Here is a 27,426-nt window from a genome sequence, read left to right as displayed (position 1 = left end):
ATAAGACAAATCAGAATAAGATTCAGACTACTATCCCTACAACCAGAAAGACAGGACCACATAATAATTAAAACTATAACTTCCTATTTCAAAATAGTTCAAGTACATTAAGAAAATTGTAAGACATGAAAGAAAACAGAATTATAAAAATGTACAAATGAACAAATGAGATAATAAACTCAGGATAGAATAAGAAAAAAAGGAAAAAAGAATAAGAAAACTAATTAGAGGAAATACAAAAAATAAACACAATAGATAATGCCTGAAGAGAAACAGAAGGTTAGGAGGAAGGGAGAGATTTCCAAAAGAAGTGAGGAAACGGATAAAAAGAATTCTAGGGCAGCCTGGGTGGCTCAACTGCCTTCAGCTCAGGACGTGATTCTGGAGCCCCAGGACTGAGTCCCACGTTGGGTTTCTGTTTCTCCCTCTGCCTGTGTTTCTGCCTCTGTGTGTCTCTCATGAATAAATAAATAAAATCTTAAAAAAAAAAAAAAAAGAACTCTAAATAAAGTAGCAAGTACTGAGGAGAGGTGAAGAAAACAGATGAATTAGAAAAGACAAAAAGAAGAAATCAAAAGCAAGAGAATACTAAAATAATTCAAGAAAATACTCAAAAAGAAAATAAAAAAGACTTGAAATCACATATTGAAAAAGCATACCTAAAAAAAAAGAAAAAAAAAGCATACCTAGCACCTGAGAACATCCAACCAACACATAGTCTAATAAAATTACCTGGCTTTAAGCCAAAATGGAATAATAGCAGACACAGGATTTATCTATCTGAACAATAAAAAACAAAAGAATGAAACAAGCGTTCTCAAAACACTGGACATCAGGAAATGAACAACAGTGATCCCTGAGAGTAAGAAACAAATGAAGTAAGCCTCCAATTGCACCAGCTTACTGCCTACAGCAAGTCTCCAGGCCGAAACATAGGAGACTGAGGCCAGGATGATCCCATCAGACTCCCTGAATTGAAGAAACTTAGCTAGAGGGGTAACGGAAACTCAAAGTAGCTAGAGTTAGCAGGAAGAATACCAAAAAGGAAAGTGCTGCATAGAGAACTCTGGAAGCCTTCAGAGGCTACCTTCAGTATTCAGAACTGTGCTGATCTGAATGTGCATGTGAGGAAACTACCCAAGGATGAGGAAGGAATCATCCAAGAGAATTGGAGGGAACAGTGCCCACACTCATACATGGCAGAACAGTGACTGTTCCTTCCAGCTAGACTGGAAAAACACTCATGATTCACTGGGCACCAGGTAGAGTACAAAGAAGGGTCTGGCCTCAGTAGTCAGGAATAATTAGTCCCAGATTAAATACTGCTTTGGCCCTAACTAATCTTAAAAGCACGACCCAAAAGGATCAAACTGTTTCCAAGTAAATTAACTGTGTCCCAGAACAAAGCTCACTAATATTTATAGGGATACAAAACCATCCAGGACTCAAGAAGGTAAATTCACTATTTCTGGCATCCAATTAAAGATCACCAGGAATGCAAAGAAGCAGAAAAATACAAACTAATTCATTATCCTGAAGACTGGTAAATAAAGGGAAAGAAGCAACCATTTATCCTGCCTTTACCCAAGACCACTAACACGTTTACCAAATAGTAAACAAGGGATAGTGTGTCTCCTAGTAAAAGTACTCCTACTAATAAATAAATCTAGACAAGTGAGCAGCAACACCTGTTAACATAAAAAAACAGAGGTAACTAGACATTAGATGTCTCCACATGAAAAAACATACCACCACCTATATCCTGACAAAGAGATCAAACATGATTTCAATCAAGCCTTTGGACCCAACAGTAAATTTGTGGAAATACAAAGGAGAGAGGAACATGTTAAAGTGCATCCTGAGTACACAATCAGCAAAGTATGGACTATGGGAACCTCTACAAGTCACATGCCTGGTGTTCTTCAATAGATGAATTTCAATGGAAAGTAAGCTTCTAATTTAAAAGAAATTTAGGGGTGCCTGGGTGGTTCAGCCAGTTAAACGTTCAACTCTTGGTTTTGGTTCATGTCATGATCTCAGGGTGGTGGGATGGATTCCCACATTGAGCTGTGCACTCAGCAGAGTCTGCTTGCAATTCTCTCCCTCTCTGTCTCTGTCTCTCTCTCTCTCCCTCCACCCCTCTCTCTGCTCACATGCTCTAAAAATAAAATCTCTTAAATAAATAAATAATTTAAAGTGATAAATTTAAGAATCCTTAAATTTGCAAGACTAAACTATGCTGCCTTGGAGGCACATCTGAGTGATAAAATAATAAGCACAGAAAGTGATGACTATAAAGTTAGGATAGTGATTATTTTAAGAGAGGAAGGAGTTGAGATTAGGGTGGACCATATGAAATATTAGTCAGCCATAAAAAGGAACGCAGTAGTAATACATGCTATAACATGGATGAAACTCAAAAACATTATGCTATGTGAAAGTAGACAAACATAAAAGGCCACATATATTATGATTCCATTCACATGAAATGTCTACACTAAGCAAATCCATAATGACAAAGTAGATTAATGCTCACCAAGGGATGGGAAGAAAGGGAATGGGGAAAGCCTGCTGATGGGCATGGGGTTTCTCTTTAAGGATAAAAATGTTCTAGAATTAGGCAGTGGTGATGACTGTACAACCCTGTGAATATACCACAAAACCACTGACTAGTACACTTTAAAATGGTGAATTTTACGGTATGTAAATTATATCTAAATTTTTAAGACAAAAATCATTACAAATGTATAAAATCGTTTCATAATAAAAGGTTCAATTTATTAGGAAGAAATCATTTTAAGTTAGTATCCAACCGTAAAAAAGCCACATAAAATATAAAAAACAAAAGTTGACAGAACTACAAGGATAAATGAAAAAGCAACCACGATCATAGAATGAGATTTTAATATACATTTCTTCTGCAAGTGAAAGAACAAAACAACAAAAAATTGGTAAGGGCATAAATGGATGGAAAAAATCAACCTCACAGAACACTATAACCGCAACCACACAATATACCTTATTTTAAAGTACACGTGGAACATTTACAAAAATTGACCAAATTCTGGGCTAAAACCCAAGTCCTGACAAATTTCACAGAATTAAAATCAGATATAGCAAGGGGTCAGCAACATTGCCACTGCCACCCTATACCTCAGAGCATTAAAAAATTTAAAAACAAAAATTCCAGGTGAATTGCAGACTGTATGTGAAAGGTAAAATTAAATGTTAAAACCTCTAGAATACAGGAGAAAATCTTTTAAATCCATGGAATAGGGAAAGAGTTTTAAAATAGGACAAAAATCACTAAACATAAAGAAAACTATTAATAAATTGGACATGAAAAGTAAAAATTTCTGTTCAGCAAAAGACTCAATTAAAAGTAGAAAGATAGACCACAGAATAGAAGATAACTGTAACACATATAATCACTGAAGGGCTTTAAATACACAAAGTACTAAAAAAAAAAAAAAAAAAAAAAAACAAGATAGTCAAATAACCAATAAATATACTAAAAGATCTTCAACTTCACCAGTAATCAAGAAATGCAAATTACAACCAAAATGAAATAAACTATACAACCACCCAGAAATACTAAATTGAAGAGACTTTAAGATTTTATTTATTTGACAGAGACAGAGAGCACAAGTAGTGGCAGGCAGAAGGAGAAGCAGGGAGCCCAGATGCAAGGCTCAAACCCAGGACCCTGGGATCATGATCTGAGCAGAAGGCAGACACTTAACCTACTTGAGCCACCCAGGCACCCCAAACAGACATTTTATATTAAGTGTTGGTGAAGACATGGAACAACAGAATTTCGCATATATTGATGGAATGCAAATTGGTTCAACTACATTGGAAAACCGCTTGGCATTTTATGCTAATGTTAAACATACACATACACTGACCTAGCAATTTCATTCCTAATTACGTTAACAGAAATGTGAATACATAAGCACCAGATAGAGTACAATAATGACATATGGCCACATTACTTGAAACAACCCAAACAAAGGAGAAACATTAATGTCTATCAACAATAGAATGGACCAATTATGGCATATTCAGCTAATGGAACACTGTACAGCAATGAATAAAATGAGCAAATCATAGGGCCACAGAGCAAAGATAATCTCATAAATTTAATGTTTAGCAAAAGAAACCAAAATACACTCATGACTGTATGATTCCACTTACATATGTTAAAAACGGGCAAAAATGATCAATGCTGTTAGAAGGGTTCTCTTTAGGGAGAATGGAGGCAGTGATGATTGGAAAGACATGTAAGAATGGTTTGTAAGATACTAATAATATTCCATTTCTTGACCTGGGTGCGAGTTACATGATGTTTTAACTTTGTGATGGTTCATCAAGTTGTCCACATATAGAGAGAGAAAAAATTAGAATGTAACATGTTCTGCCAGGTAATTTTCTTCTCTGAAATCCTTGGGCTTTTGGGGGCAGGAATGATACTTACCCTAATGATCAAATGATCTTATTGATTCTTAATCACTAGGACATACTCAGAGGTTAAAAGGCATAATATATGATTTCAGAAATGGGGTAGCAGAAAGTCATCAGTTTCACCAGCAGTGAAATTCCTGAATTTGCATCCAAGTTTGATTTAATTGGCATGGCGGGGTGGAGAGAGGGCCAGTAGATAGCCCATATATTTTTATTGTACCTAAGCTTTCAAGTGAGCAAATGAGAGAAATTTACCTTGTAAACTTTTTTTTTTTTTAATGTTTGTATTTATAACTCACATCAATGGGTCTTAAAACCACAATCTGAAGCAGAATACAGTTGTGTGTTTCTTATTATCCCGGTGATAAGAATGAGTGATTTTTATATCCTTGACATAAATTAAGACATTCAAAACTCCTTTGCAAAAGAAAAATAGATGAAAGGAATCTACCTCCTCCAAATTTTAGCAAGCACCCAAGAATTTATTCAACATATAACACAATAATAAAAGCAATTCATCATTTCCTGAGTTTTACCAAGTACGGGCACTTGCTAAGTATTTAAGATATTTGTTTTATTGTACCAACAACACTGCAGGAAAGATTATTTTCCCCCATTTTACAGATAAGAAAACTGAGGCTTAGAGAAGTTGAATAATTTGCATCATTCACATGGTTAATCAGTTCTTTAGTTTGGTGTAAACAATGTTTTCTATTTATATTTTCTATTTTGTGTCAGTTATTTTATCTTGAAATTTTAAGCCTAAATATTATATAGAGCAGGGAACTTGCACATATATGTACATCCATTCACACTAACAATGGTTTTAAAGACAAAAAAGTATACTCACATCAGCAATCCCCTGTGTATCACTGCACCCGAACAGAGCTTAGGTTTGCTCTAAGAAACAAAACGGGACTTCTCAATGATAGACGAGCAAGCCAAAGCACTGCATATAGTAAGTCTACAAAGCATTAACTGGATTAATTAGCAAAGGATTTGAGAAGCAGCTTGGAGCTAGGAAACCAAAACACTAAATTGTTTAAATACTTTGGCAAAAGATCAAGGTTTCTAGGCAGCACTGGGTCTCCTTCCATCCTTTTCATTCCATGTTTTAACACATTTAACCTGTCTGAGGTACTTTTTCATAAGATATGAATGACATTGTCAAAATACCAACAAGAAAAGTGAATTAAAAAAATTCTGCAAGCTGTTACCAATTCTGCCAACATGTGAGAGCCCAGGCAACATTAATTACAAATCAATCGCTAAGGACATAAACAGCTCTTATCACTAGTAAACTCTCCCTCCACAATAACTTGCTTTAGAGAAAAAGAAAAAAAAAAAAAAAAAAAAAACAAAGCAAATGTCTCCTCTATTATACTTGGTGAACTAATCAGGACAAAGAAACAAAATAAAACAGGAGAAAATGCACCAAATGGCAAATGTGAAAAAGGAATCCTCGCCAGATGAACGTCTGGAATGTTACAAGAGCAGTACTATCATTTATAAATAACGAAGAGGAAGTGGTCAAGGCAGGGACACTTACTGAATGGGTTTCTGGTTTCCAGGAAGTAAGAATTTTTACAACGCAACTGATTTTCACAAACACATATGGCAGCAAAATGATAAAAGAAAGCTTTCAACTACACAGTCATGCAGGGGACAAAAAAATCTGTTGTCCCTCTAGTTTCATGAGGGCCAAGCTCAGACATCACCAGTCCCCCACCCCCATCACACACAAATCTAATAGAGATTTAGACACACACAAATATCTAATGAAAATAATAAGCTCAAAAATCCAATGGTCATTCTAGAAATCTGGTTAACCTAAACTCTGCCCACAAACTACTAACTACCCTCACTCACTCTTTGTCTTGGATATCTCTGAATTTTCCTTTAAAAGTTTCATAAGACATTAGGAAAAAATCTAAGTAGCTTTCTGCCACTCCTCCACAACACACTTCATTTATTCCATTGGAAGAAAAGACTAAGTAGAAGGGAATCACTAACTTTCTATCAAAATACATTCTGATTTCCATTAGATCCACTGGGGTTGGCGATTAATATAGAATATAAAAGTCAGGGATCCCTGGGTGGTTCAGTGGTTTAGCATCTGCCTTCAGCCCGAGGAGTGATCCTGGAGTCCAGGATGGAGTCCCACATCAGGCTCCCTGCATGGAGCCTGCTTCTCCCTCTGCCTGTGTCTGTCTGTCTGTCTGTCGGTCTCTCTCATGAATAAATAAAATCTTTTAAAAAAAAGATAGAATATAAAAGTGGGGAGAGCTCCAGCTATGAAGCCTGGCACAAGCAGTGTGATTGGGGCAGTTTTCTTAGCCTCCATCAAATAACTAATACGCTCCATTTTGCAGTTATGAGGATTATAGAACCTATTTGTAAAGTATCCAGCAGTGTGTCTGACACACAGTAGGTGTGTAGCATTTACTATTATTTCTTCTTGACTCTTGGCACATTGTAGGTTAAGTTTCATGGATAATAAGTCTTTGGTGAACCAGAAATCTTACTGACAGTTACATTAACAAGGCAGTGGTAGATTATGGTACTTTGTTATATGCCAATTGTGAACAAAATTTACCCCAGTGTGTCCAAGGCATTGTGTCTCCAAAGAGTTTACAACACTCACACATCAATTCTGACTTTTACAAAAAACTGTGAGGAAAGGCCAATGGGCAATAATACCACGGGTCCATATATGAATTAACAAGACTGAAGGAAATCAGAGAGTTAACAGAGTAACCAAGCTCATGCAAATTAGCTGACTATGGATGTTTTACTCACTAGTCTTGGCCGCCTGTGAGAGGAAAAAAGTAAACAAATTTATTTATTCAAATAAAATTATGAAGAGGAAAAATATGGTTTGAAAAAAAGCTAATATACTTAGCTTTTTTTAATTAAAAGAGGAGAATACAAAATACAATTTACAAAGAAAAGTGGCCCAAAAGCTAAGTAGGCAGGTAAAATGTATTATATTTTGGTCTAAGTTTTTAAATATTTCATTTTATAGGATTTTTTTAACTGACTTAATATAACACACTATTATTTCAAATTTGAGAAAATACTAAAATATTATTCATCATAACAAATTTTTATACAGGTGTACACTGCTTTTTTAAAATAATTTTTAATGCTGTTTTATAAGTAGTTATTCACATTACAAAATTCACCAGACTTCTTCCCCACCCCCCTTTTTTTTTTTTTTTTTTTTGATAGTCACAGAGAGAGAGAGAGAGGCAGAGACACAGGCAGAGGGAGAAGCAGGCTCCATGCACCGGGAGCCCGATGTGGGATTCGATCCCGGGTCTCCAGGATCGCGCCCTGGGCCAAAGGCAGGCGCCAAACCGCTGAGCCACCCAGGGATCCCACCAGACTTCTTTTTAGAAGTTCCATTTCTGTTTCATTTGACAGTGACTTATTACAAAAACAGTAACAACATAAAGGGCATCTGGGTGGCACAGTCAGTCTTGTAGCTTCAGCTAAGGTCATCATCTCAGGGTCATGAGACCAAGCCTCTTGGGGGGCTCCGCATAAATTGTGGAGTCCACTTGGGATTCTCTCTCCCTCTCCCACTGCCCCTCCTACTCATGCTCTAAGATAAATAAATCAATCTTTAAAAAAAAATAGTAACAATATAAAATTATTTGAAGTATTAATTGCACAAAACAGGTTACAACTGTATTTCTGTGATCTTTTCTAGTTCTCTTACTAAACATTTATTAAATACCTACTAGGAGGGTCGCCTGGGTGGCTCAGTGGTTGAGCATCTACCTTTGACTCAGGGTGTGATCCCGGGTCTGGGAATCAAGTCCCACATCGGACTCCCTGTGAGGAGCCTGCTTCTCTCTCTGCCTATGTCTCTGCCTCTCTCTCTCTCTCATGAATAAATAAATAAATCTTAAAAAAAAATACCTACTATGAGTGAGGCACTCTGAATACTTCATATCATTAAATTTCTAATGCCATGAAATTTTCAAAAGAACCCTATAAGGCAGATGGGGATAGTTTTGCATTATTAGTGAGAAAACAGAGATCCAAAAAGATACTGGCCTTGCTCAAGTCAGTTTACTGGCCATTGAGGGGCCAAGATTTCAACTCCCAACTGAGTATATATAACTGTGCTTCTTATATTATGCATGCTGTTTTCTTCCCATATTACATTTTCTGTGCTTAAAACAAGCAAAGTGATACACTCCCCCACAGACACCAGTGTTTCATCACTCAAAAAAGATATTCCACAACTAGCCCCGCCTTACTTGTTCCTAAAACGACTGAGCAGTTTTCAACAAATCAGGACAAGTTAAAGGAGGAGAAAACACAACTTCCATATAGTCTTGTTGAATCACCACAACCCAGACGCAACCAGATTCTCCTATCTATGGGTAAAAATATAGCTTTTCTTAAAACTGAAATACTAAATTATTCTTATTTTTCAAAACTATGTAATTTCTATTTAAAAAAAGGGGGGGGGATCCCTGGGTGGTGTAGCGGTTTAGCGCCTGCCTTTGGCCTAGGGCCTGATCCTGGAGACCGGGGATTGAGTCCCACGTCAGGCTCCCGGTGCATGGAGCCTGCTTCTCCCTCTGCCTGTGTCTCTGCCTCTCTCTCTCTCTCTCTCTCTATCATAAATAAATTTAAAAAAAAAAAATTTTTTTTAAAAAGGCTGCAAGCATTAATTCAAGAGTCCTTACCCTATCTGGGATGCCTGGGTGGCTCAACTCAGCAGGTTGAGCATCTGCCTTTGGCTCAGGGCATCATGGGACTGAGTCCCGGATCGGGCTCCCTGCATGGAGCCTGCTTCTCCCTCTGCCTGTGTCTCTGCCTCTCTGTCTCTCTTTAAAAAAATAAAATTTGCGCCTTTTTGGAAATCTTTAGGAAGAGAGGTTTTGACCTTGATGTTTGGGATGAGATTGGCATTGATAGGGTAAGGACGCTCTCTCTCTCTCTCTCTCTCTTAAAAGATTTTTTTTTTTCAAAAGATTTTATTTATTTATTCATGAGAGAGAGAGAGAGAGAGAGGCAGAGGCACAGGCAGAGGGAAAAGCAGGCTCCATGCAGGCAGGGAGCCCAATGTGGGACTCAATCCCGAGTCTCCAGGATCACGCCCTGGACGGAAGGTGGCGCTAAACCGCTGAGCCACCAGGCTGCCCCAAAAAGGGCAAATTTTAAATTAAGAAAGTTGAAAATCTGCTCAAAGGTAAAGACTAAGAAAAACGGTGTTAATCTACTTTGAATTCACCTGATATAGCTTGAGAGTATAAAATATACAAACCAATGCAACTTCTACATTAACACCATTCTTCTGTTTACCAATTGGCTAGGAGTGAATCTGCATTACAGAAACACATGTGACAAAAACTGTACTAGCTCCTTTATTTCATACCAAACCTCTAGGATAGGCCCTATTAATAATCTCATTTTACAAATTTAAAAAATAAAAAGCTAATTCACACAGCCTATCATCACACAGCTTATAAAAATGGCTATACGTGAACTAGAACTCATGCTTTTATAAGTGAACCATACTGAAACAAAACCTGAAGGGAAAACCTTCTCTGTCAGAGAACCTGAACATTACAGAACACAACTGAACTACAATCCTTAAACAGAGATATCACAGCCATATTGGAGGCAGCATGGTATAGTAGGACGAAACAGGCCAGAATCAAATCACTAATCCATTACTTAATAGCTCTATCACCTTAGAGCAAGTTACTTAATCTCTCTGTGCCTTGGTTTGAAATAGCTGTAAAATGGAGACAATAATTCATTATCTTATGGGCTCCAGGAAAAATAAAATATATACACACAAGTTTACATGTATGTATGTGTGTGTATATATAAAGCAAATAAGAAACTTAACAAATGTCCTATCCACACTCTTATCTACCCCCAGAGTTTCCTCCATTGTGATGTTCAGTTATAAAAGCAGCAAGGTGATGATGATGATAGAGTCAGGAAGCAAATGCAGAATCTACTAGTACTTTAATTAGGTTACTAGAAAATTGAAATGTTGACAAGTAGGAATGCCACATCAAGAGGCATCCGCCCATTGCCTAGCACACAGAAATGATTCAATTAAACGCATTTAAAAAAGAGAAGCACAAACATTACAAAATACCTGATGTTCAATAGGCATTCCTATAATTACAGTTCTCTCAACAAATAGGCCAATTTCCCTTAATCCACTTATCAAATAATTGTTAAGGAAATAAACAGTATTTGACACAACATGACACTTTATTCTAATTTATCATCTAATAATATTAAGCATTCAAAGCTTGCAATGAAAGCACAGCTCTGTAGTTTATATTGTTCTTTTAAATTGAATAATTTGGAATCCTGTGAAGAGTTCCACCTTACAGCATATTCCCTCATTCTTGTGCAAATACAATCTGTCTATCAACATATTAGCATTTCAATCACCCTTGCTTTTTCCATAACTGGGAGAAGCTGTCTTCATTTATTCCTATTGAGCATCTACCACCTATGAATTATTTCTAAAGCTAAGCAGTAAAATTGAATTTAAATCCAAGTAAATGAGAAACTGAAACTATTTTCCAGCATAAATGTAGGACGTTGGTTTCAGTTACATACTCCCAAATATTATAAAAACTCTCTTCAATGATTAATTTACTTTAAGCTGAAAATAATTTCCTCCGAATTAAGTTGTTATAATAGTTGGAAATGGAAATCCAACCCCACGTTTCAAGAGTTTTCTTTTGTTATTTATTTTTTAAAGAATTCCACCTCAATTTATAGTCTTGGGGTAAATGCATCCACCATTTTAAGAAAAAAAAAAAATTAAATCCCCTTTAAGCATCCCTTTAAGGCACTGACCATAAATGGTGTAATTTGCCCTGGACATCATTAAAATGTAAAGTTAATGAGGATTCAGCTGAAAACAGAAGGAATGTAACCTATTTTCAGGCAAAAGTTCTAACACAGCAATCAGAGGAAAAAGCTCTTTGATGTTTCTTTGTCTCTTCTCATTAATTTTTTTTGTCTCAAAAAAAAAGGCTATTTAAACTAAAAAAAAAAAAAGAATTATACACACACACACACACACACACACACACACACACCAAAGTTTAAACATGATAATTATAACAGAACTCCAATGAGGTCATCAGAATTTTTTTAATGAGATAAACAAGAGTCAGTCACATATACATGGGGATAACACCACCTACCTGGCAGAGTTGTTATAAGGTTTAGATAGATTTTAAGTATAGCATGTAGCAGAGTTAACTGACACATGGAAGGTACTCACTGTTATTAATTCTCTCCTCTTTTGTCCCTCTCTTGTCCCTAAGGACCCCGTACACTGCTGACACAAAAACAGTGCTCAAAGAGTAGCTATCACTATTATCCCATATGATGTATTATTTTTTCCTGGTGAAAAATTCACTATATTAACCCTAACTTTCTTTTCAAGATATATGCAAGACTCAGCACCTCCTGTCACTAGGCAGGTGGGGCATTATCCAAATAACCAGCATGGAGTAAACAGTCCCGTGTGACATTTTATCATGTGAAGTGCTGGCACAGGTATAAATATTATATCCTCTCTGGTTTTATTGCCTCATTTTACAATTATACTACTAAAGAGCAAACTAGCATGCAGAATGTTAAGTGGCATTCTGCTGCTTGGAATTTCATCCCAAGGCTCCATTCAGAATAATAAATGTGGGAGCTATTTCATCTCTGCTCTATTGTGAAGAAAGTCATCACCTTTACTTGAATATATACGAAGGTTTGGCTTTCTGCAACCCGTTTTGTGCTAAATGAAATCTTAAACCAAATGTGATAATTACCAAGAAGGTGTCATTTAGGGAAGATTATATTGCTTTCTAGAGAGATCTGACCATATACTTTGTTATTATAATTCCATAATCCAAGTAAACAAAACCTAATCAGTAATAGTGAGTCTATCCAAGATGATCCACCCTTAAATACCACCAGAACTTGGAATTTCTCTACACCCAAGCAAAAAATTATAAATCCAATAAACTAATCACAGCCATTGTAAATGTTGAGATCATCAAAATAATGTTTCTCTAGCAATTTTCATTTTAAAACCATTTCCACATAAATTATCCCATTTTCACTGGTTCATTCATTCCATAAATATGTATTAAATCTTCTCAGTATTAAGCACTGGCATTACAGCAGTAGAGAAAACAGCAGGTAATCCTACCCTCACAGACTTGTAGTAACTTAACTGCAAGCTATGATAAGTGCTACAAGAGCATACAGTATAAGAAACAAATTTACTTTGGTGATCTGTAAAGATCTCCCTTAAAGATACAACATATGAAGTATGATCTGAAGGAATGGGAGTTATCTAGTGAGGAAAAAAAGATAAGAATTTTAAGATAATGATAGTTAAGACAGAAATACCTAGTTTTTAAAGACATTTAGGTAAATCAATTAAAATTTTCTGATATATTGAATATGGAGGATGAGTGAGGAGGTAGGTGATTAGGACAAAGCTAATAGGTTTCTAGTCTGTATACCTGGATTTTAAAAAAAAAAAAAATGTGTTACTCACTAGAAGGGGATCAGATCTTCAATGGAGTTAATCAGATAAAGGGCATCTACAAAAAACCTACAGTTAATATCATACTTTAGGGTCAAAGACTGAATATTTCTCTTTAAGATTAAAAAAAAAAAAAAGAAAAAGAAACACAAGGATATTCACTCCTGCAACTTCTATTCAACATTGTATTGGAGGTTCTAGACAGGACAATTAGGAAAGAAAAAGAAATAGAAGCCATCAAGTTTGGAAAGCAAGAAGTAAAATTACCTCTATTTGCAGACAACATGATCTAAAATCCCATGACATCCATCAAAAACTATTAGAACTAGTAGCCTAATTCAGCAAAATTGCAGAATAAAAGATCAATATACAAAAATGAATTTTTTATATACACTACCAATGAAGACTATGAAAATAAAATTAAGAAAATTCCATTTACAGTAACATCAAAAAGAATAAAATACATAGGAATAAATTTAACAAGAGAATTGCAAAACTTCTACTCCAAGAACTACAAAACATTATAGGAAAAAATAAAATTACCAAAATAAATTGAAAGACATTCCATGTTCATGGACTGAAAGACCTGATGTTGAGATGGTGATACTCACCAAATTGATCTACAGATTCATCTCAATCCCTATCAAAACCCAGCTGGGTTTTTTTGGGTTTCTTGTTTTTGATTTGCAGAAATTGATAGGCTAAAAAAAAAAAAAAAATTGATAAGCTAACCCTAAAATTCATATGGAAATGCATGGAGCTCAGAATAGCCAAAACAACCTTGGAAAAGATCAAACTTGAAAGATTTATACTTCTCAATTTCAAATTTTACTCCAAAGCTATGGAAATCAGGATAATGTTAATATTTGCTTAAGGATGTAAGAGTCTAAAAATAAATGTTTATAATTGTCAATTTTTAACAAAGGAGCCAAGACAATTCAAGAGGGGAAATAACAGTCTTTTCAACAAATAGTTCTGAAACAAATGGATATCAAAAGAATGAAGTCAGACTTCCTCCTTATACCATAAACAAAAATCAACTCGAAATGGATTATAGTTCCAAATGTAAGAAATGTAACTATAAAAATCTTAGAAGAAAACATAGGAATAAATCTTTGTAACCTTAAGATGGAAAATGGTTTCTTAGATACACCAAAGCACAAACAATAAAACAAAAAATAGATAAATAAGATTCCATCAAAATTCAAAATTTCTATGCTTCAGAGGACACTATCAAGAAAGGGAAAGTTAATCTACAAAACTAAAGAAAGTACTTGTAAATCATGAATCTGATAAGGGACTTGTGTATATACAAAAAACTCTAACAACTCCTTTGTTAAAAATTGACAATTGTAAATTATATATAAAGAACTCTTACAACTCAATATTAAAAAGATATATAACCCAGTTAATAAATAGGCAAAGGATCTGAATATATATTTCTCCAAGGAAGATACACAAATGCCCAATAAGCACATAAAAAAGATGCTCATCATTATCAGTCATTAGACAAATATAAACCAAAACCATAATAAGATATTACTTCACACCCCCTAGGATGGCTATAAAAAGATGATGAACAATAGCAAGTGTCGACAAGGATGCAAAGAAGTTGAACCCTTGTACATTGCTCTGGGAATGTTTAGTAAAAGCCCACTCTTCCTGTGTGTCTATCCTTTACTCTCACACTACTACCATACTCACAATACTTCTGACACCAGATGTGTAACAGTTTTTTCAGCTGGGTCTCCTCCTGTCTACCTGGAGATAGTATCAGATCCAACATCTTAAGGACTTAGTACCACAGGACTGCCCCCATTTCAGATGCCAATCCCAATAAGTAGTCCCCAGGTTACCCACAACTTCTTGGCAAGTGACATACGTGATAAAGTGTTAGTATCCAAAATATATAAAGATATACAATTCAACATCCAAAAAATAAACAATCCAAAGCACAAACCAATAACACAATGAGATATCACCTCACATCTGTCAGAATGGATAAAATTAAAAACAGAAGAAACAACAGGTGTTGGCAAGGATACGGAGAAAGGGGAACCCTCTTGCACTGCTGGTGGGAATGCGAACTGGTGCAGCCACTGTAGAAAACAATACAGAGGTTCCTTAAAAAATTAAAAATATAATTACTCTATGATCCAGTAATCACACTACTGGGTATTTGCCCAAAGAATACAAAAACACTAATTTGAAAAGATATATGCACCCTTATGTTTGTTTATTGCAGCATGATTTGCAATAAGCAAATTATGGAAGCAGCCCAAATGTCCTTTAATAGATGAATGGATAAAAAACATGTGAGATAGATAGATAGATAGATAGATAGATAGATAGATAGATAGATAGATATAGATGTGTATACACACACACAATGGAATATTACTTGGCCATTAAAAAGAATGAAATCTTGCCATTTGCAACAACATGGATGGAGCTAGAGAATATAATCCTAAGTGAAATAAATGAGACAGATAAATACAATATGATTTCACTCATAGGTGAAATTTAAGAAACAAAACAAAGTGGGAAAAGAGAGAGACAAGCCAAGAAACAGACTCTTAACTAAACAGACTCTTAACTCTTAACAAACTAATGGTTACCAAGGGGAGGTAGGTGGGACGGTGGGGGGAAAAACGCAGTCCCTAGGTTATCCATAACTTTTATCTGGCTTGGCTACAAAGCAGAAGTTCAAGACAAAAACTAGAGGTTCCCTTGACCTCCTCCCCCTTTGACTAGTTTATTTGCTAGAACAGCTTACAGAACTCAGGCAAACACTTATGTTTACCAATTTATTATATAATAAAAGATATGATAAAGGATACAGATGAACAGCAAATTAAAGAGACACACAGGGCAAGATCTGAGAGAGTCCCAAGCACAGGACCTTCCATCCCCATGGAATTAGGGTATGTAACCCTCTCAGTATGTGGATGTCCTCATAAACATGGAGGCTCCCATATTATTTTTATGGAGGTTTCATCATGTAGGCTTGATCAACTGCTAACTCCATTTCCAGCCTCTTTTTCCTCTCTAGAGAATGGAGGTTGGGGCTGAAAATTCCAAGCTTCTAATCATGGCTTGGTCTTTCTAGAGACCAGCTCCCATCCAGGAGCCATCCAAGAGCCCAGAGTCACCTCATTAAAATAAAAGACACTTCTATCCCCTCGGAAATTCCAAGGGATTTAAAAGTCCTATGTCAGGAACTGCAGTCATATCCAAATATTAGAACAAAAGATACACCTAGTGCTCTTATGACTTAGGAAATTACAAAGATTGTAGGAGGTCTGTGCTGAGAACTATAGTCAAAGACTAAATGTTAGATGATCTCCGGATTCTGGGACGGAGCCTGCATTGGGCTCCCTGCTCCATGGGGAGCCTCTCCCTCTTCCCATCCATCTGATTTGTGCTCCCTCACTATCTCTCAAATAAATAAATAAAATCTTAAAAAATAAATAAATAAACTAAATATTAGAACAAAAGATTCCCTAGCACCTCTACTTACAAAGATTTTATGAGCCCTCTGTCAAGGACCAGAGGCAAAGATCAATATACATTATTTATTATTATTTCACAAAATGGAAAATGGTGCATCTGCTTTTGAATAAAGCTTGGCAGTTCCTCAAAAGGCTAAAAATAAAATTACATGTGATCTGGCAATTCCATTTCTAGGTATGTACCCAAAGGAATTGAAAGCAGGGACTCAAACACATACCTCTATGTCATTGTCCATTGCAGCATGACTCAGAATTGCCAAAAGGTAGAAACAATCCAAGTGTCCATCAACAAATGAATGGATAAACAATATGTGGTATATACATACAATGGAATATTATTCAAACATAAAAAATGAAATTCCAATTGAATATTATAACATAGACATAACATAGACAATACATATATACAACATAGACAACCCTTAAAAATATGACAGTAAGTGAAATAAGCTAGCCATAAAGGCTAAATAGTTTGAGAGTCCACTCACATGAATAACCTGAAATAAGCAAATTCAGAGACAGGGAGTAGATCAGAGGTTACTAGGGGCTAGTCAGAGGGAAAATGGGGAGTTACTGCTTAATGGTTACAGAATTTCTGCCTGGGGTGATGAAACAGTTTTGGTAATAGATAGTGGTGATGGTTGCACAGTAGTGTAAATGCAATTAATGCCACTAAATTATATACTTAAGACAGTTGAGACAGCAAATTTTATAATATATAGACATACTGCCACAATTTAAATAAATTAATGTAATATACCAAATACCATCAAGTTGTACTCTCTAAATGGGAGAATTGAATGATATGTGAATTATATATCCCAATAAAGCTGTTTAAAAAAAAGTAATTAAAATTAGGGGCACCTGGGTGGCTCAGTTAGGCATCCAACTTGATCTCAGCTCAGGTCTTGATCTCAGGGTCATGAGTTCAAGCCCCACATTGGACTCCATGATAGGCGTGGAGCCTACTTTAAAATAAGTAAAGAAATAAAGAAGTAAATAAGTAAACACGAAGTTGATTGATTTAACAGCATTAGACACAGTTGCAAAGAGAACTGGGAAACTGGAAAAAAAGACTTGGATTGAAATGCAGTAGAGATAAACAGGTTGAAAACACAAAATAATATGGTTTAAAATTGTGAAGGAAAAAGTGAGAAGGAAGTAGAGAGTGGAGGAGAAGAAATGAGAATTAGTGATAATAAAGAAGATAGATCCTAACCCTCAGATTCACAGAGCTGAATCTTAACCAGGATACATAAGAAAAATCCCTGCTAGACATAAGTGATCGCTAAACTGGAAAACAAGACAGATTACCAACATAAAATGATAACTCGTATGCAAGGTGACTTCAATAGCACCAATAGAAGTCAGAAGATGCTTAAATGAGATCCCCAATGTGCTTAAAGAAAGTAACTATCAATCAAGGCAGGGTGGGGGGCAGGGAGGGAAGAAAAACACAACAAACTTTTCAAATAAACAAAAACAGATTTGCCAGCAACAAAGGGATAGTATTCAAGCTAGACTAAAATTATGCCAGGCAGAAAAGTCTGACATGAAATAAGACATGAAAAAAAAGAAAAACAGAAAATAGGTCAGTTAATCTAAATAACTGGGCTATATAAAAATTAATATCATAGGGGATCCCTGGGTGGCTCAGCAGTTCGGCGCCTGCCTTCGGCCCAGGTCGTGACCCTGGAGACCCGGGATCGAGTCCCGCGTCGAGCTCCCTGCATGGAGCCTGCTTCTCCCTCTGCCTGTGTCTCTGCCTCTCTCTGTGTCTCTATGCCTATCACGAATAAAAAAATTTAAAAATGAATTAATATCATAGAAGTTTAAAGTAAAATACACAACAGTAAAAGCATACAGGCTGGAAGACAAATGATAAAAGTTAAACAATATAAGGTCCCTATTTTTTCAGGAGGAGGGTAAATATCCAATTAATCTGATAAGTTACATAAGCAGACTCTCTCAAAGACTATATATTTGTATTAGTTAACACCATGGATTCTAAAGGCACACTACGTGGATAATGTAGCACTAAAGCAGATCTACCACTTGAAAGCTGTGTAGCCTCATATAGCTTACATAACCTTTCCATGCCACCCGTTTCCATACCTGTCAATCATTGATAGATACAATGATTGTGTCAGACTCCTCACAGGAGTTTTGTGAGGATTAAATGAGCTATATGTAAAGCATATAGAACAATAACTATTACATAACAAACCTTCCTTACATTAAGTCGTAGCCACTATTACTTTTAGTGTAATCATTAAAAATACAGAAATAGTATTTAAGCTCCAATTTTGAGAGAAAATAAATGAAACAATAAAAATGCCTGATTAATCCAAAAGAAAGCAAAAAGGAAAAACATATGAAAAAGCATATAAAAAGCATTCGCAGTGAAAGATATTAGATAATCAGACTGGATTTTAGAAGATCCAGCTAAATGTTACTTGTAAGAGACACATTACAACATAAGATGGAAAAAATAAGAAAATAAAAGGATGGAATTGTATAATTTGATTAGTTTTAACCTATTTTTCACTGATGAAACCATGGCCACAATCAATCACTACTCAAAATTTCCTGCAGTTCCTTTGAAATCCACCCCTCCCTTCCACTCCCCACCACTCATCCCTAGGAGACCACTGATGGGGTTTCTAACACTGTAAATTAGTTTGCACATTCTACAAAGTCATATAAATATAATCGGACAGTACATACTCTTTTTTTGGTCTGGCTTCTTTCACTCAGCATCACCATGTTGAGATCTACCCATGTTGATGAGTGTATCTATATTTTGTTCCTTTTTATTACTTACTAGTATTCTATCGTATGCATGTAACTGGATTTCTTTATCCATTTCTAGCCTCTCCAGATGACAGATGATGTTAAAATTAAGAAAGGGCCTCTGGGTAAAAATCAAGTCCAGAGCATTCCAAGAATAACACTATCTAAAGATGAAGCTGAAAGTATAATTTTAAAAGTCTTTGTAAGACCAGTGAAAGATCCAAGGTGGTCTTATAGAGAAACATTCAGTCAAACAGGGCTTTTTAATAAGCTTAAGAGTATAATTCCCCCAGTGGCCTCATCAGAAACCTAAAGCAGAAAAGGGCTAATCTCAAAGACACTGTAGATATGAATATAATGTGAAGGAGCAAATTCCAAAAGATCCACAGGAAAACCAAGGACTTTACAGACCTGTGCTGGGAGAAAAAAAAAAAAAAGAAGAAGAAGAAGAAAGAAAAGAAAGAGAGAAAAGAAAGAAAAGAAAAGAAAAGAAAAGAAAAAAGAAAGAAAAGAAAAAAGAAAGAAACAAACACTACCAGTTAAAAGTGACAGAGACAACACAAAATTGAAGGAAAAAAAAAAACAAGCAGGCATTGTAAACACCAAACTCTACAGGCCAGAAACAGGCTGCAAAAACTACTAAGTTAAAAAAAACATTATCTTTTATTTTAAAAAATAATAACAAAGTAAAATAAAGAGGTAACTCAGAATCCAAAAGCCTAAAAGGTGGAACTAAGAGCCATGGAGAATCATTCTCAGGAGTCAGATTGAGCCTCCAACAAGAAACTTCTGACATTTGCCCAGCCTTATTTCAGAACTGCTACAGAGCAGGGCCTTCTGTGGGGTCCTATGCACCCCACTAATTTCCATTTAGAAGGTGTCTATAGGGATCCCTGGGTGGCACAGCGGTTTAGCGCCTGCCTTTGGCCCAGGGCGCGATCCTGGAGACCCGGGATCGAATCCCACGTCGGGCTCCCAGTGCATGGAGCTTGCTTCTCCCTCTGCCTATGTCTCTGCTTCTCTCTCTCTCTCTCTGTGACTATCATAAATAAATAAAAAGTTAACAAAAAAATTTAAAAAAAAAAAATAGAAGGTGTCTATAGTAGTCATCTTAAGACTGTCCCACCATTTCATATTGGTGGAGGTGGGAGGGAAGGGTAATTTCTCTTAGCTTATAAAGCAGAAGAACCTGTGCTTGAGAAGCTGTATTTAAGGAACTGTATCTAAGGTGCCTCATCCCAATGTAGGCCTGATACAGTTAAGGGGATAGAGGGGTCTGAGCTGATGCCATAACAGCTTGAAACTTTGAGTGGTGGAGCTGGGGAGAGACTGAGCTTACATAGATTTCCATTGCAACTGGGTACACAATTGTTTGTTACCTACTCCCTCTACTGAGCTCCCATAGCACTCTGGTCTATTTCTAATATACTTATCCCAAATATCTAAAGTTACTTGTTTAGTGTTTATTTTCCTCATCAGATTTAAACTCCTTAAAAACAAAGTGTTTTATGTATTTCCTCTCCACATACTGGTCCCTCATATACCTGTTTGAATTCATGAGTCAGTATATGAAGAAAGTCCAGGCTATCAGAGAATCAGACCAGGCAAATTCATGCTGATGACACTACATTGCTGGTGCACTTATGAGCACCAGTGAAACACACAGGATCAGTAAGCAATTAAAAACAAGAATCGTCAAGAGCAACTAGATGCTCAGTCAGTTGGGCATCCAACTCTTGATTTCAGCTCAGGTCATCATCTCAGGGTCATGAGATCGAGCCCACATCGGGCTCCATGCTGGGCTTGGAGCCTGCATGGGATCCTCTGTCTCCCACTGCCCCTTCTTCCCTCTGCCTCTCCCTCCCTCTCTCTCTCCCTCTCTCTCTCTCTCAAACAAAAATGGTCACTCTATGGACTATAGCAGCATATGGAATATTGAATAGTAGGACTGAGTCTCAAGAACATCCCAAAAACACTACCCTATAAACTGTGTCTTAATAGCCTGACACACTCCAAAGCATTGTCTAATCAGAGTACAATTGGTTCAAAAAAAAAAAAAAAAAACCCTCCCAAAGATGATTTTCTTCATTTTAAATTTGACTGTAAATAGGTTATACACAGGGCAGGGTAGAGTTGACTCCCCAGCTATTGTGTAGAAGAGGAAGGAGGGGTGGAGGGAGAAAATATTTCCTTTAAAACAACACTTTCGTAAAAGGCCCTGAATGGAAGACACTGAAATTATTAGTTCTAGCTAGTTTACTCTGCTAACACTCAGGTTTTTGGCAACAAATCCTTCTGTAAGGGTTTCTAAGAGATTTCTTTTTTGACACAATAAGGGCTCAATGACAGAGTAAAGAAACCACTCAGTATCCCTCCAGGGCAGCACTTAGAGACAGCTTTCTACCTAGAGATGCCAACTTCTCCACGAGGCTACTGTTCCTCTCACTAGGCTGGAAAACTTCTCAGATTAAGAAGCACTTCTTTTAGATCCTTTCTTATAATATCCTATTTCTAAATATTATATATTTATATATTATAATGAGCTACTTCTAAAATAAAAGTATATACCTTAACCAGATCACTTGTATTATGTGAACATACAATTTGCCCAAAAAGGGAAACCCTGGGTGACACAAGTATCAGGCAGCAACAGCTGGGGAAAGATGGAAGTATTTACAAATCAGGTTTGTGTTTGTTACATTATCTCATTTTAAGCCTGATCACGTCTAGTACTTTTCTTTGACAATCAGGCCTCCCGGTCTCTCTTTATTTACAAAAACGGTTAGGTAGTGAACCTTCATTCCACCCCTGGGCTAGCTCCCCAACCCAGGAACCTGAAACTATTTCTGAACCTCAATCACAACCTTTCTAAAGAACTACTGCATGTCACAGGACCCTTGAGGTTACAACTTTACCTCTGATCAAAAAATTAAATTCAAACTGATCCAGAAAGCAAAGTGAACCAAAAATCAAATGAATTGAGATATTTCATTGATTAGGCAAATGGTTAACAACACGTGTGAAGTCTGTGTCCCCTTTCCTGTCTCCCTTTCTCCTGTCTCTCCGTCAATCATATCTATATCAGCTACCTAGATAGTAGCCTACTACATGCATAGTGGTAATAAGCACAGTGCATGGGAAAGAGAAGATAATGAACCAATTCTTGATATCCTCTAAATCTCCTTTCATCCTGCTAGGAGAAACAAGGATAAATCCCTGGAGATATTCTAGAAGTAAATATAACTATAGGTAAAATCCCACTCTAAAAAAAATACAATTATAATGTCCAGTCCTATGTAAATGGGGCTACTTTAAAAGCCTCACAAACAACTGATACTAATATTGCCTTGCTTGTTTAGACAGAACAAATCCCACTAACTGAGAAATACACTAAAACAGAAATATTTTTAAATGTCTCTTCATTTAGACACTACCTACTGAATAGGGTAATCCTTTGGGAAGGAAGTAGGCAACACAGTTCCTGCCCTCAAATATATATATATATATATATATATATATATGAAAAGACAGTTATAATACAATATACAGGGTACCAAGAGAAAAGTCATCTTATCAAGTCTGCATTGGGTAAGGGAGAAGGGGAAGTAAGGGTGGACAGAGAAAAGGCTAAAGGTAGCCTTCTAGAAAGGGAGTACTAGAACCAAGTACAATGCAGGGCAGCCCAGGTGGCTCAGCAGTTTAGCAGCACCTTCAGTCGAGCGCATAATCCTGGAGACCCGGGATCCAGTCCCATGTCAGGCTCCCTGCATGGAGCCTGCTTCTCCCTCTGCCTTGTGTATCTGCCTCTCTTTCTCTGTGTGTGTCTCTCATGAATAAATAAATATTTTTTTAAAAAAAGGACATGCAAGTATACCAGGAAAATAAGAAGAAAAAGGATGATACAGAAAGGAGAAAGATCAAGCACTAAGGCATGGCAGCTGAAGACATTAAAGTGATCCAGCTAGAGCACAAGGTCAACAACAGGGGTTGGTGAGAGATGAGGGAGGAGACTTCAGTTAAGTGATGAACAGCCTTGTGTGCCATGCTCAGGATTTGAGTTTTACCCAATAGGTAATGTAAAGGCATTATATAGTTTAAGCAAGGGACAGGCATGATTATATCTATTTAATAAACATATCTCACTGACAACAGGATGGGAGATATTTAAGAAAGGGGAAGACTCCAGCCAACAAAGCCAATTAAGTGGCAATAATCCAAGAAAGAATAAGGAGGGCCAGAAATAAGATAAAGACAATAGAGTTGGATGACAAGAAAAAAGAAGATAGGAAAGAGATCAAGAAATTAAATTTCTTTCTTTTCCCCTCTTCCTAGTTAACAATTTAATTCTAAGGCCAAGAAACACATCCACACTTGGCAAGAAGTAGCCACAGTGGTCTAGAACAGGTTAAGAACAGTACCCACAAAAGAAGGCACCCAACATGGGGAGACAGAGTCCAAGCAGTATGAGGAAGGTGTCCTGCTGTAAGAGGCAATCCAGCATAGGGCGTCAGAACCCAAGAAAAGTAACAAGGGAATCCATACAGAGGAGGCTGACCAGTGTTTGAAGTCAGAGCACAAGCAGGGGGATGAGGGCATCCACAGGAAGCAGCTGCCTGATTGAGGTATCAGAACACCTGAGCAAGCTAACTAGACAATGCATGCAGAGGCCACTTAATAGAGGGTGTCAATTCTCGAGGAGGATGAGGACAACAACATGGAGGGAAGTGGCAGTCATGTGTGGGGTGTCAAAATCCAAGAAGAAGAAAGCATGTATAATGAAGGACCAGCCTGTCATGGTTGTCAAAGCCCAAGCTGGATGAGGCAGGCATCCAAGTAGCCGAGACAGAGTGGCATTTGGTATCAGAACCTTAATGGGGAAGGGCTTCCACGGTAGGAAGGGAGTGGTGGCAGCCATGATGAGAGAATGGTCATATACTAGGGATTAATAAAATAAGTAGATGTATGAAGTACAATGGGAACCTGGCTGCTTGCTGCCAAAGAAGGAAGTTACTAATATACAAAGGGAGAAAACTAAAATGATGGAAATTGGAAGTATTGGTGTGAACTCACACTTTTCGACATACACAGATGGATACAGAAATACACACAGACGTAAATGTGTGCATATACACAGCACATTCTCTCCAGCTCTGCCCACTAAGGCCTGGAGACAGCAATACTCAAACACCAGTGAAAACATCTACCACCCAGATTTTAATAGCACTTTCCACTAGGAGCAACAAGGACTCACTGGAGAAATGGCAACTTTCAGGCCAAAGAAAAGGAAACTAAAAAATGAGCATGGAACATCTTGTGCTAGAAAGCAAAGAAGAGCTCAGAGAATGAGGAGGACAGGTCAAAAGAGCAAAAGAGCTCCTCCAAACTGGCTCCTACTGATCAAAGCTGGAACAGACTGAATTATGCAATTTATTCACATAATAATCTGAGTAATCCAATAACAGTGTTCAGTGAAAAAAGGAAATGATGAGTCCAAAGCCAAATAAACAAATTCAAAGTGTAATGGAATATTTGTATAATTCAAAGTACTCTCTCCAGAGCATTTGTTAATTACAAAGTGGCAAAAAGTAACTTTTCAATAAAGAAGCCTGGCAAATACTATCTTAATCATGTGATCATGTGATCATCAGAAACGGGACAAGTTGAAATTGTGCATTATCTGACTGATAGGCTATAATGAGAACAGCATAGCATCACTTCTATGATTTTCCTGCCAAAGATGCCTAACCTATGTCTGACCATAAGGAAACATCAGACCAATAAAAATGGAAGCCTGCAATCTTCAGATGTCAAGGTTGTGAAAGTCAAGGAAAACCTGAAAAGTGTTCCAGACTGAGGGAGACTAAAGAGACATAAAACTAAATTCAATATGTGGCTGTGAACGGAGTCCTTCTGCTCTACAGAACATTACTGGGACAACTGGCGAAACTCTAAGAATTAGATGTCAGTACTGTATCAATATTAATTTCCTAATTTGATGAGTGTATTGTGGTAATCTCCTTGTTTGCAGCAAATACTCAATGAATTATTTATTTAAAGGGGAAGCCTGCAATTTATTCACAAACAGTGCAGGGGAAAACAAGTTCCTTGCTGTGTAATTACAACTTTTCTGTAACTCTGAGATTATTTAAAATGTTTTTAATAAACATTTAAAATTTAAATTTTTTTTTAAAATTTATTTATGATAGTCACAGAGAGAGAGAGAGAGAGAGAGAGAGAGAGAGAGGCAGAGACACAGGCAGAGGGAGAAGCAGGCTCCATGCACTGGGAGCCCGACGTGGGATTCGATCCTGGGTCTTCAGGATCGCGCCCTGGGCCAAAGGCAGGCGCCAAACCGCTGCGCCACCCAGGGATCCCTAAAATTTAAATATTTAAAAGCTTTTTAAAAACATGAAATATTGAAGTTTAATTGGATGTAGGGTGAATCCAGGACAACTTTCAGGTTTATGGCATGAGCAAGTGAATAGGTACTAATACCATTCAGCAAGACTGTGGAATAGAAGGAACAGTTTAGGACTGGCTTTTCAGTTTTGTTTCACTGGGTGGCCAGCAATTGGGGGCGGGAGTGGGATGGGGAGTGCAGTGTAGAAGATTGGAGGAACAAATGTGTCTATATTGGGGAACCTGTGGCGCATCCAGAAGCAGCACTGGCAGAGGATCCAAGCTGGCACTCAGGAGTCTGGTAAAGACCCAGACTGAGGAGCTATCAGTCAGTCTGTAGGTGATAGGAAAAAAACAAGGTATAACTAAGATCATACTGGAAGAGTTTAAACTCCACCACATTCCAATTATAGTTTGAGATGTCTTACAGAAATACATATAGTTCAAAGGATAAAAAATACACATGTAAACAGAGAGTAAGAATAAAAGGAAAATAAAAAGAGGATAAATTAAGCCAGAGATAAAAATAACATACAAAAATACATAATACCAAATAAATACATATACAAATAATATCTTACAAAAAAAAGTGTATATAATTCACAGAGCTAGATGGCAAATATGGCTCTAAGGTTCTTGAGAGGCAACCCAAGGAGAATGCATAGCAAAGACAAGCCTATAAACACTGCATTTCAACACCCATTTACCATACAGTATGCGCTTCCTTTGTTAGCATTTACTAACAATATAAACCTGACATTTTCTTTATGAAAGAAAACAAGGGTATACTGTTTTCTGTTTGCTATCAAAATGGGCTTACATTTTAACATATGAATAAAACAGTTCTGATGTTCTTTCTGTCATTAAAACAAAATCTATCTATATCCATGAATGCTTTCTCTTCATTTATAGGACCTGGAACACATCAAGAATATTCACAGCAGAAACCAACATTTGCATGGGGTTTACAGTTTGAAAAGGAGTTTTACTTACTGTACATGATCTCACTCAGTCCTCATACTATCTAGTGTAACAAGCAAGGCTAGTACAGACCTAATTTTACAGGATAGCGAATAGGTTGACAGGTTAAATTACTTATCTAAAATTACAGGGCTAGCAAGTAGAAGAATTTAGACCATAATTCCGGTTTTCCGACTCCACAATTCACTCATTCATTTATTCATCTGTCCATTCAAATATTAAGTACCCCTCAGAAAACATGGCCCATTCTATATTGTTGCTGTGAAGATCAAAAAGAAGAGCACAAGGACTGTTTATACAGTGCGAAGCCTATACACATTAGCTTTTTTCAAAGCATCAGTGTCAGATTTCCTCTTTTAAAGATATCAGCCTTTCTTATATTTCTAAGAAAACAGATAGGATATGGAAATAGAAAACATGCACACACTTCAGTTGGGACATACTGGGACATATTCAGTTGGGACATATTTAGGAAGGAATGAGCTAGCTAAGCTGATGCTAGGGTAGGCAGGGGATAGATCACAGAAGACCCCGCTGGGCCTGCTAATAAGCCTGACTTGAGCTTGTAGGGATAAGAGGACATGGAAAGGTGTAAAAAGGGGAGTCCTGTGGTCTCAGCTATGCTTCTGAAAGACCCCTCAGATGACAGTACTAAACATGGGTGTGAAAGAAAGTGTCAAAGCCAGTGAAGAGGCTACTGCAATCAACTAGGAAAAAGAG

At 36.9% G+C, this 27,426-nt stretch overlaps 1 protein-coding gene across 25 annotated transcripts in view; it reads right to left on the bottom strand.

Moving 5' to 3' along the window:
• The window catches only part of DENND1A (DENN domain containing 1A), a 495,329-nt gene that overhangs the window by 409,258 nt on the left and 58,645 nt on the right, over positions 1–27,426 (bottom strand). Inside the window, exon 3 of one of the 25 annotated variants that reach the window (XM_072748693.1) lies at positions 25,969–26,059. The exons of 23 other annotated variants lie outside the window; for them this stretch is intronic. The gene's annotated coding sequence lies outside the window, so the exon portion shown is untranslated. Of the gene's footprint in view, positions 1–13,632; positions 13,723–25,968; positions 26,060–27,426 lie in introns of those variants that run through there. One more of the 25 variants, XM_072748696.1, reaches the window with a different exon arrangement.

The sequence above is a fragment of the Vulpes vulpes genome, chromosome 2, assembly GCF_048418805.1.
Source record: "Vulpes vulpes isolate BD-2025 chromosome 2, VulVul3, whole genome shotgun sequence".
In the NCBI taxonomy this organism is placed as follows: Eukaryota; Metazoa; Chordata; class Mammalia; order Carnivora; family Canidae; genus Vulpes; species Vulpes vulpes.
The sequence above is the reverse complement of the archived record's forward strand: the minus strand, read 5'-3'. Positions and strand labels throughout refer to the sequence as shown.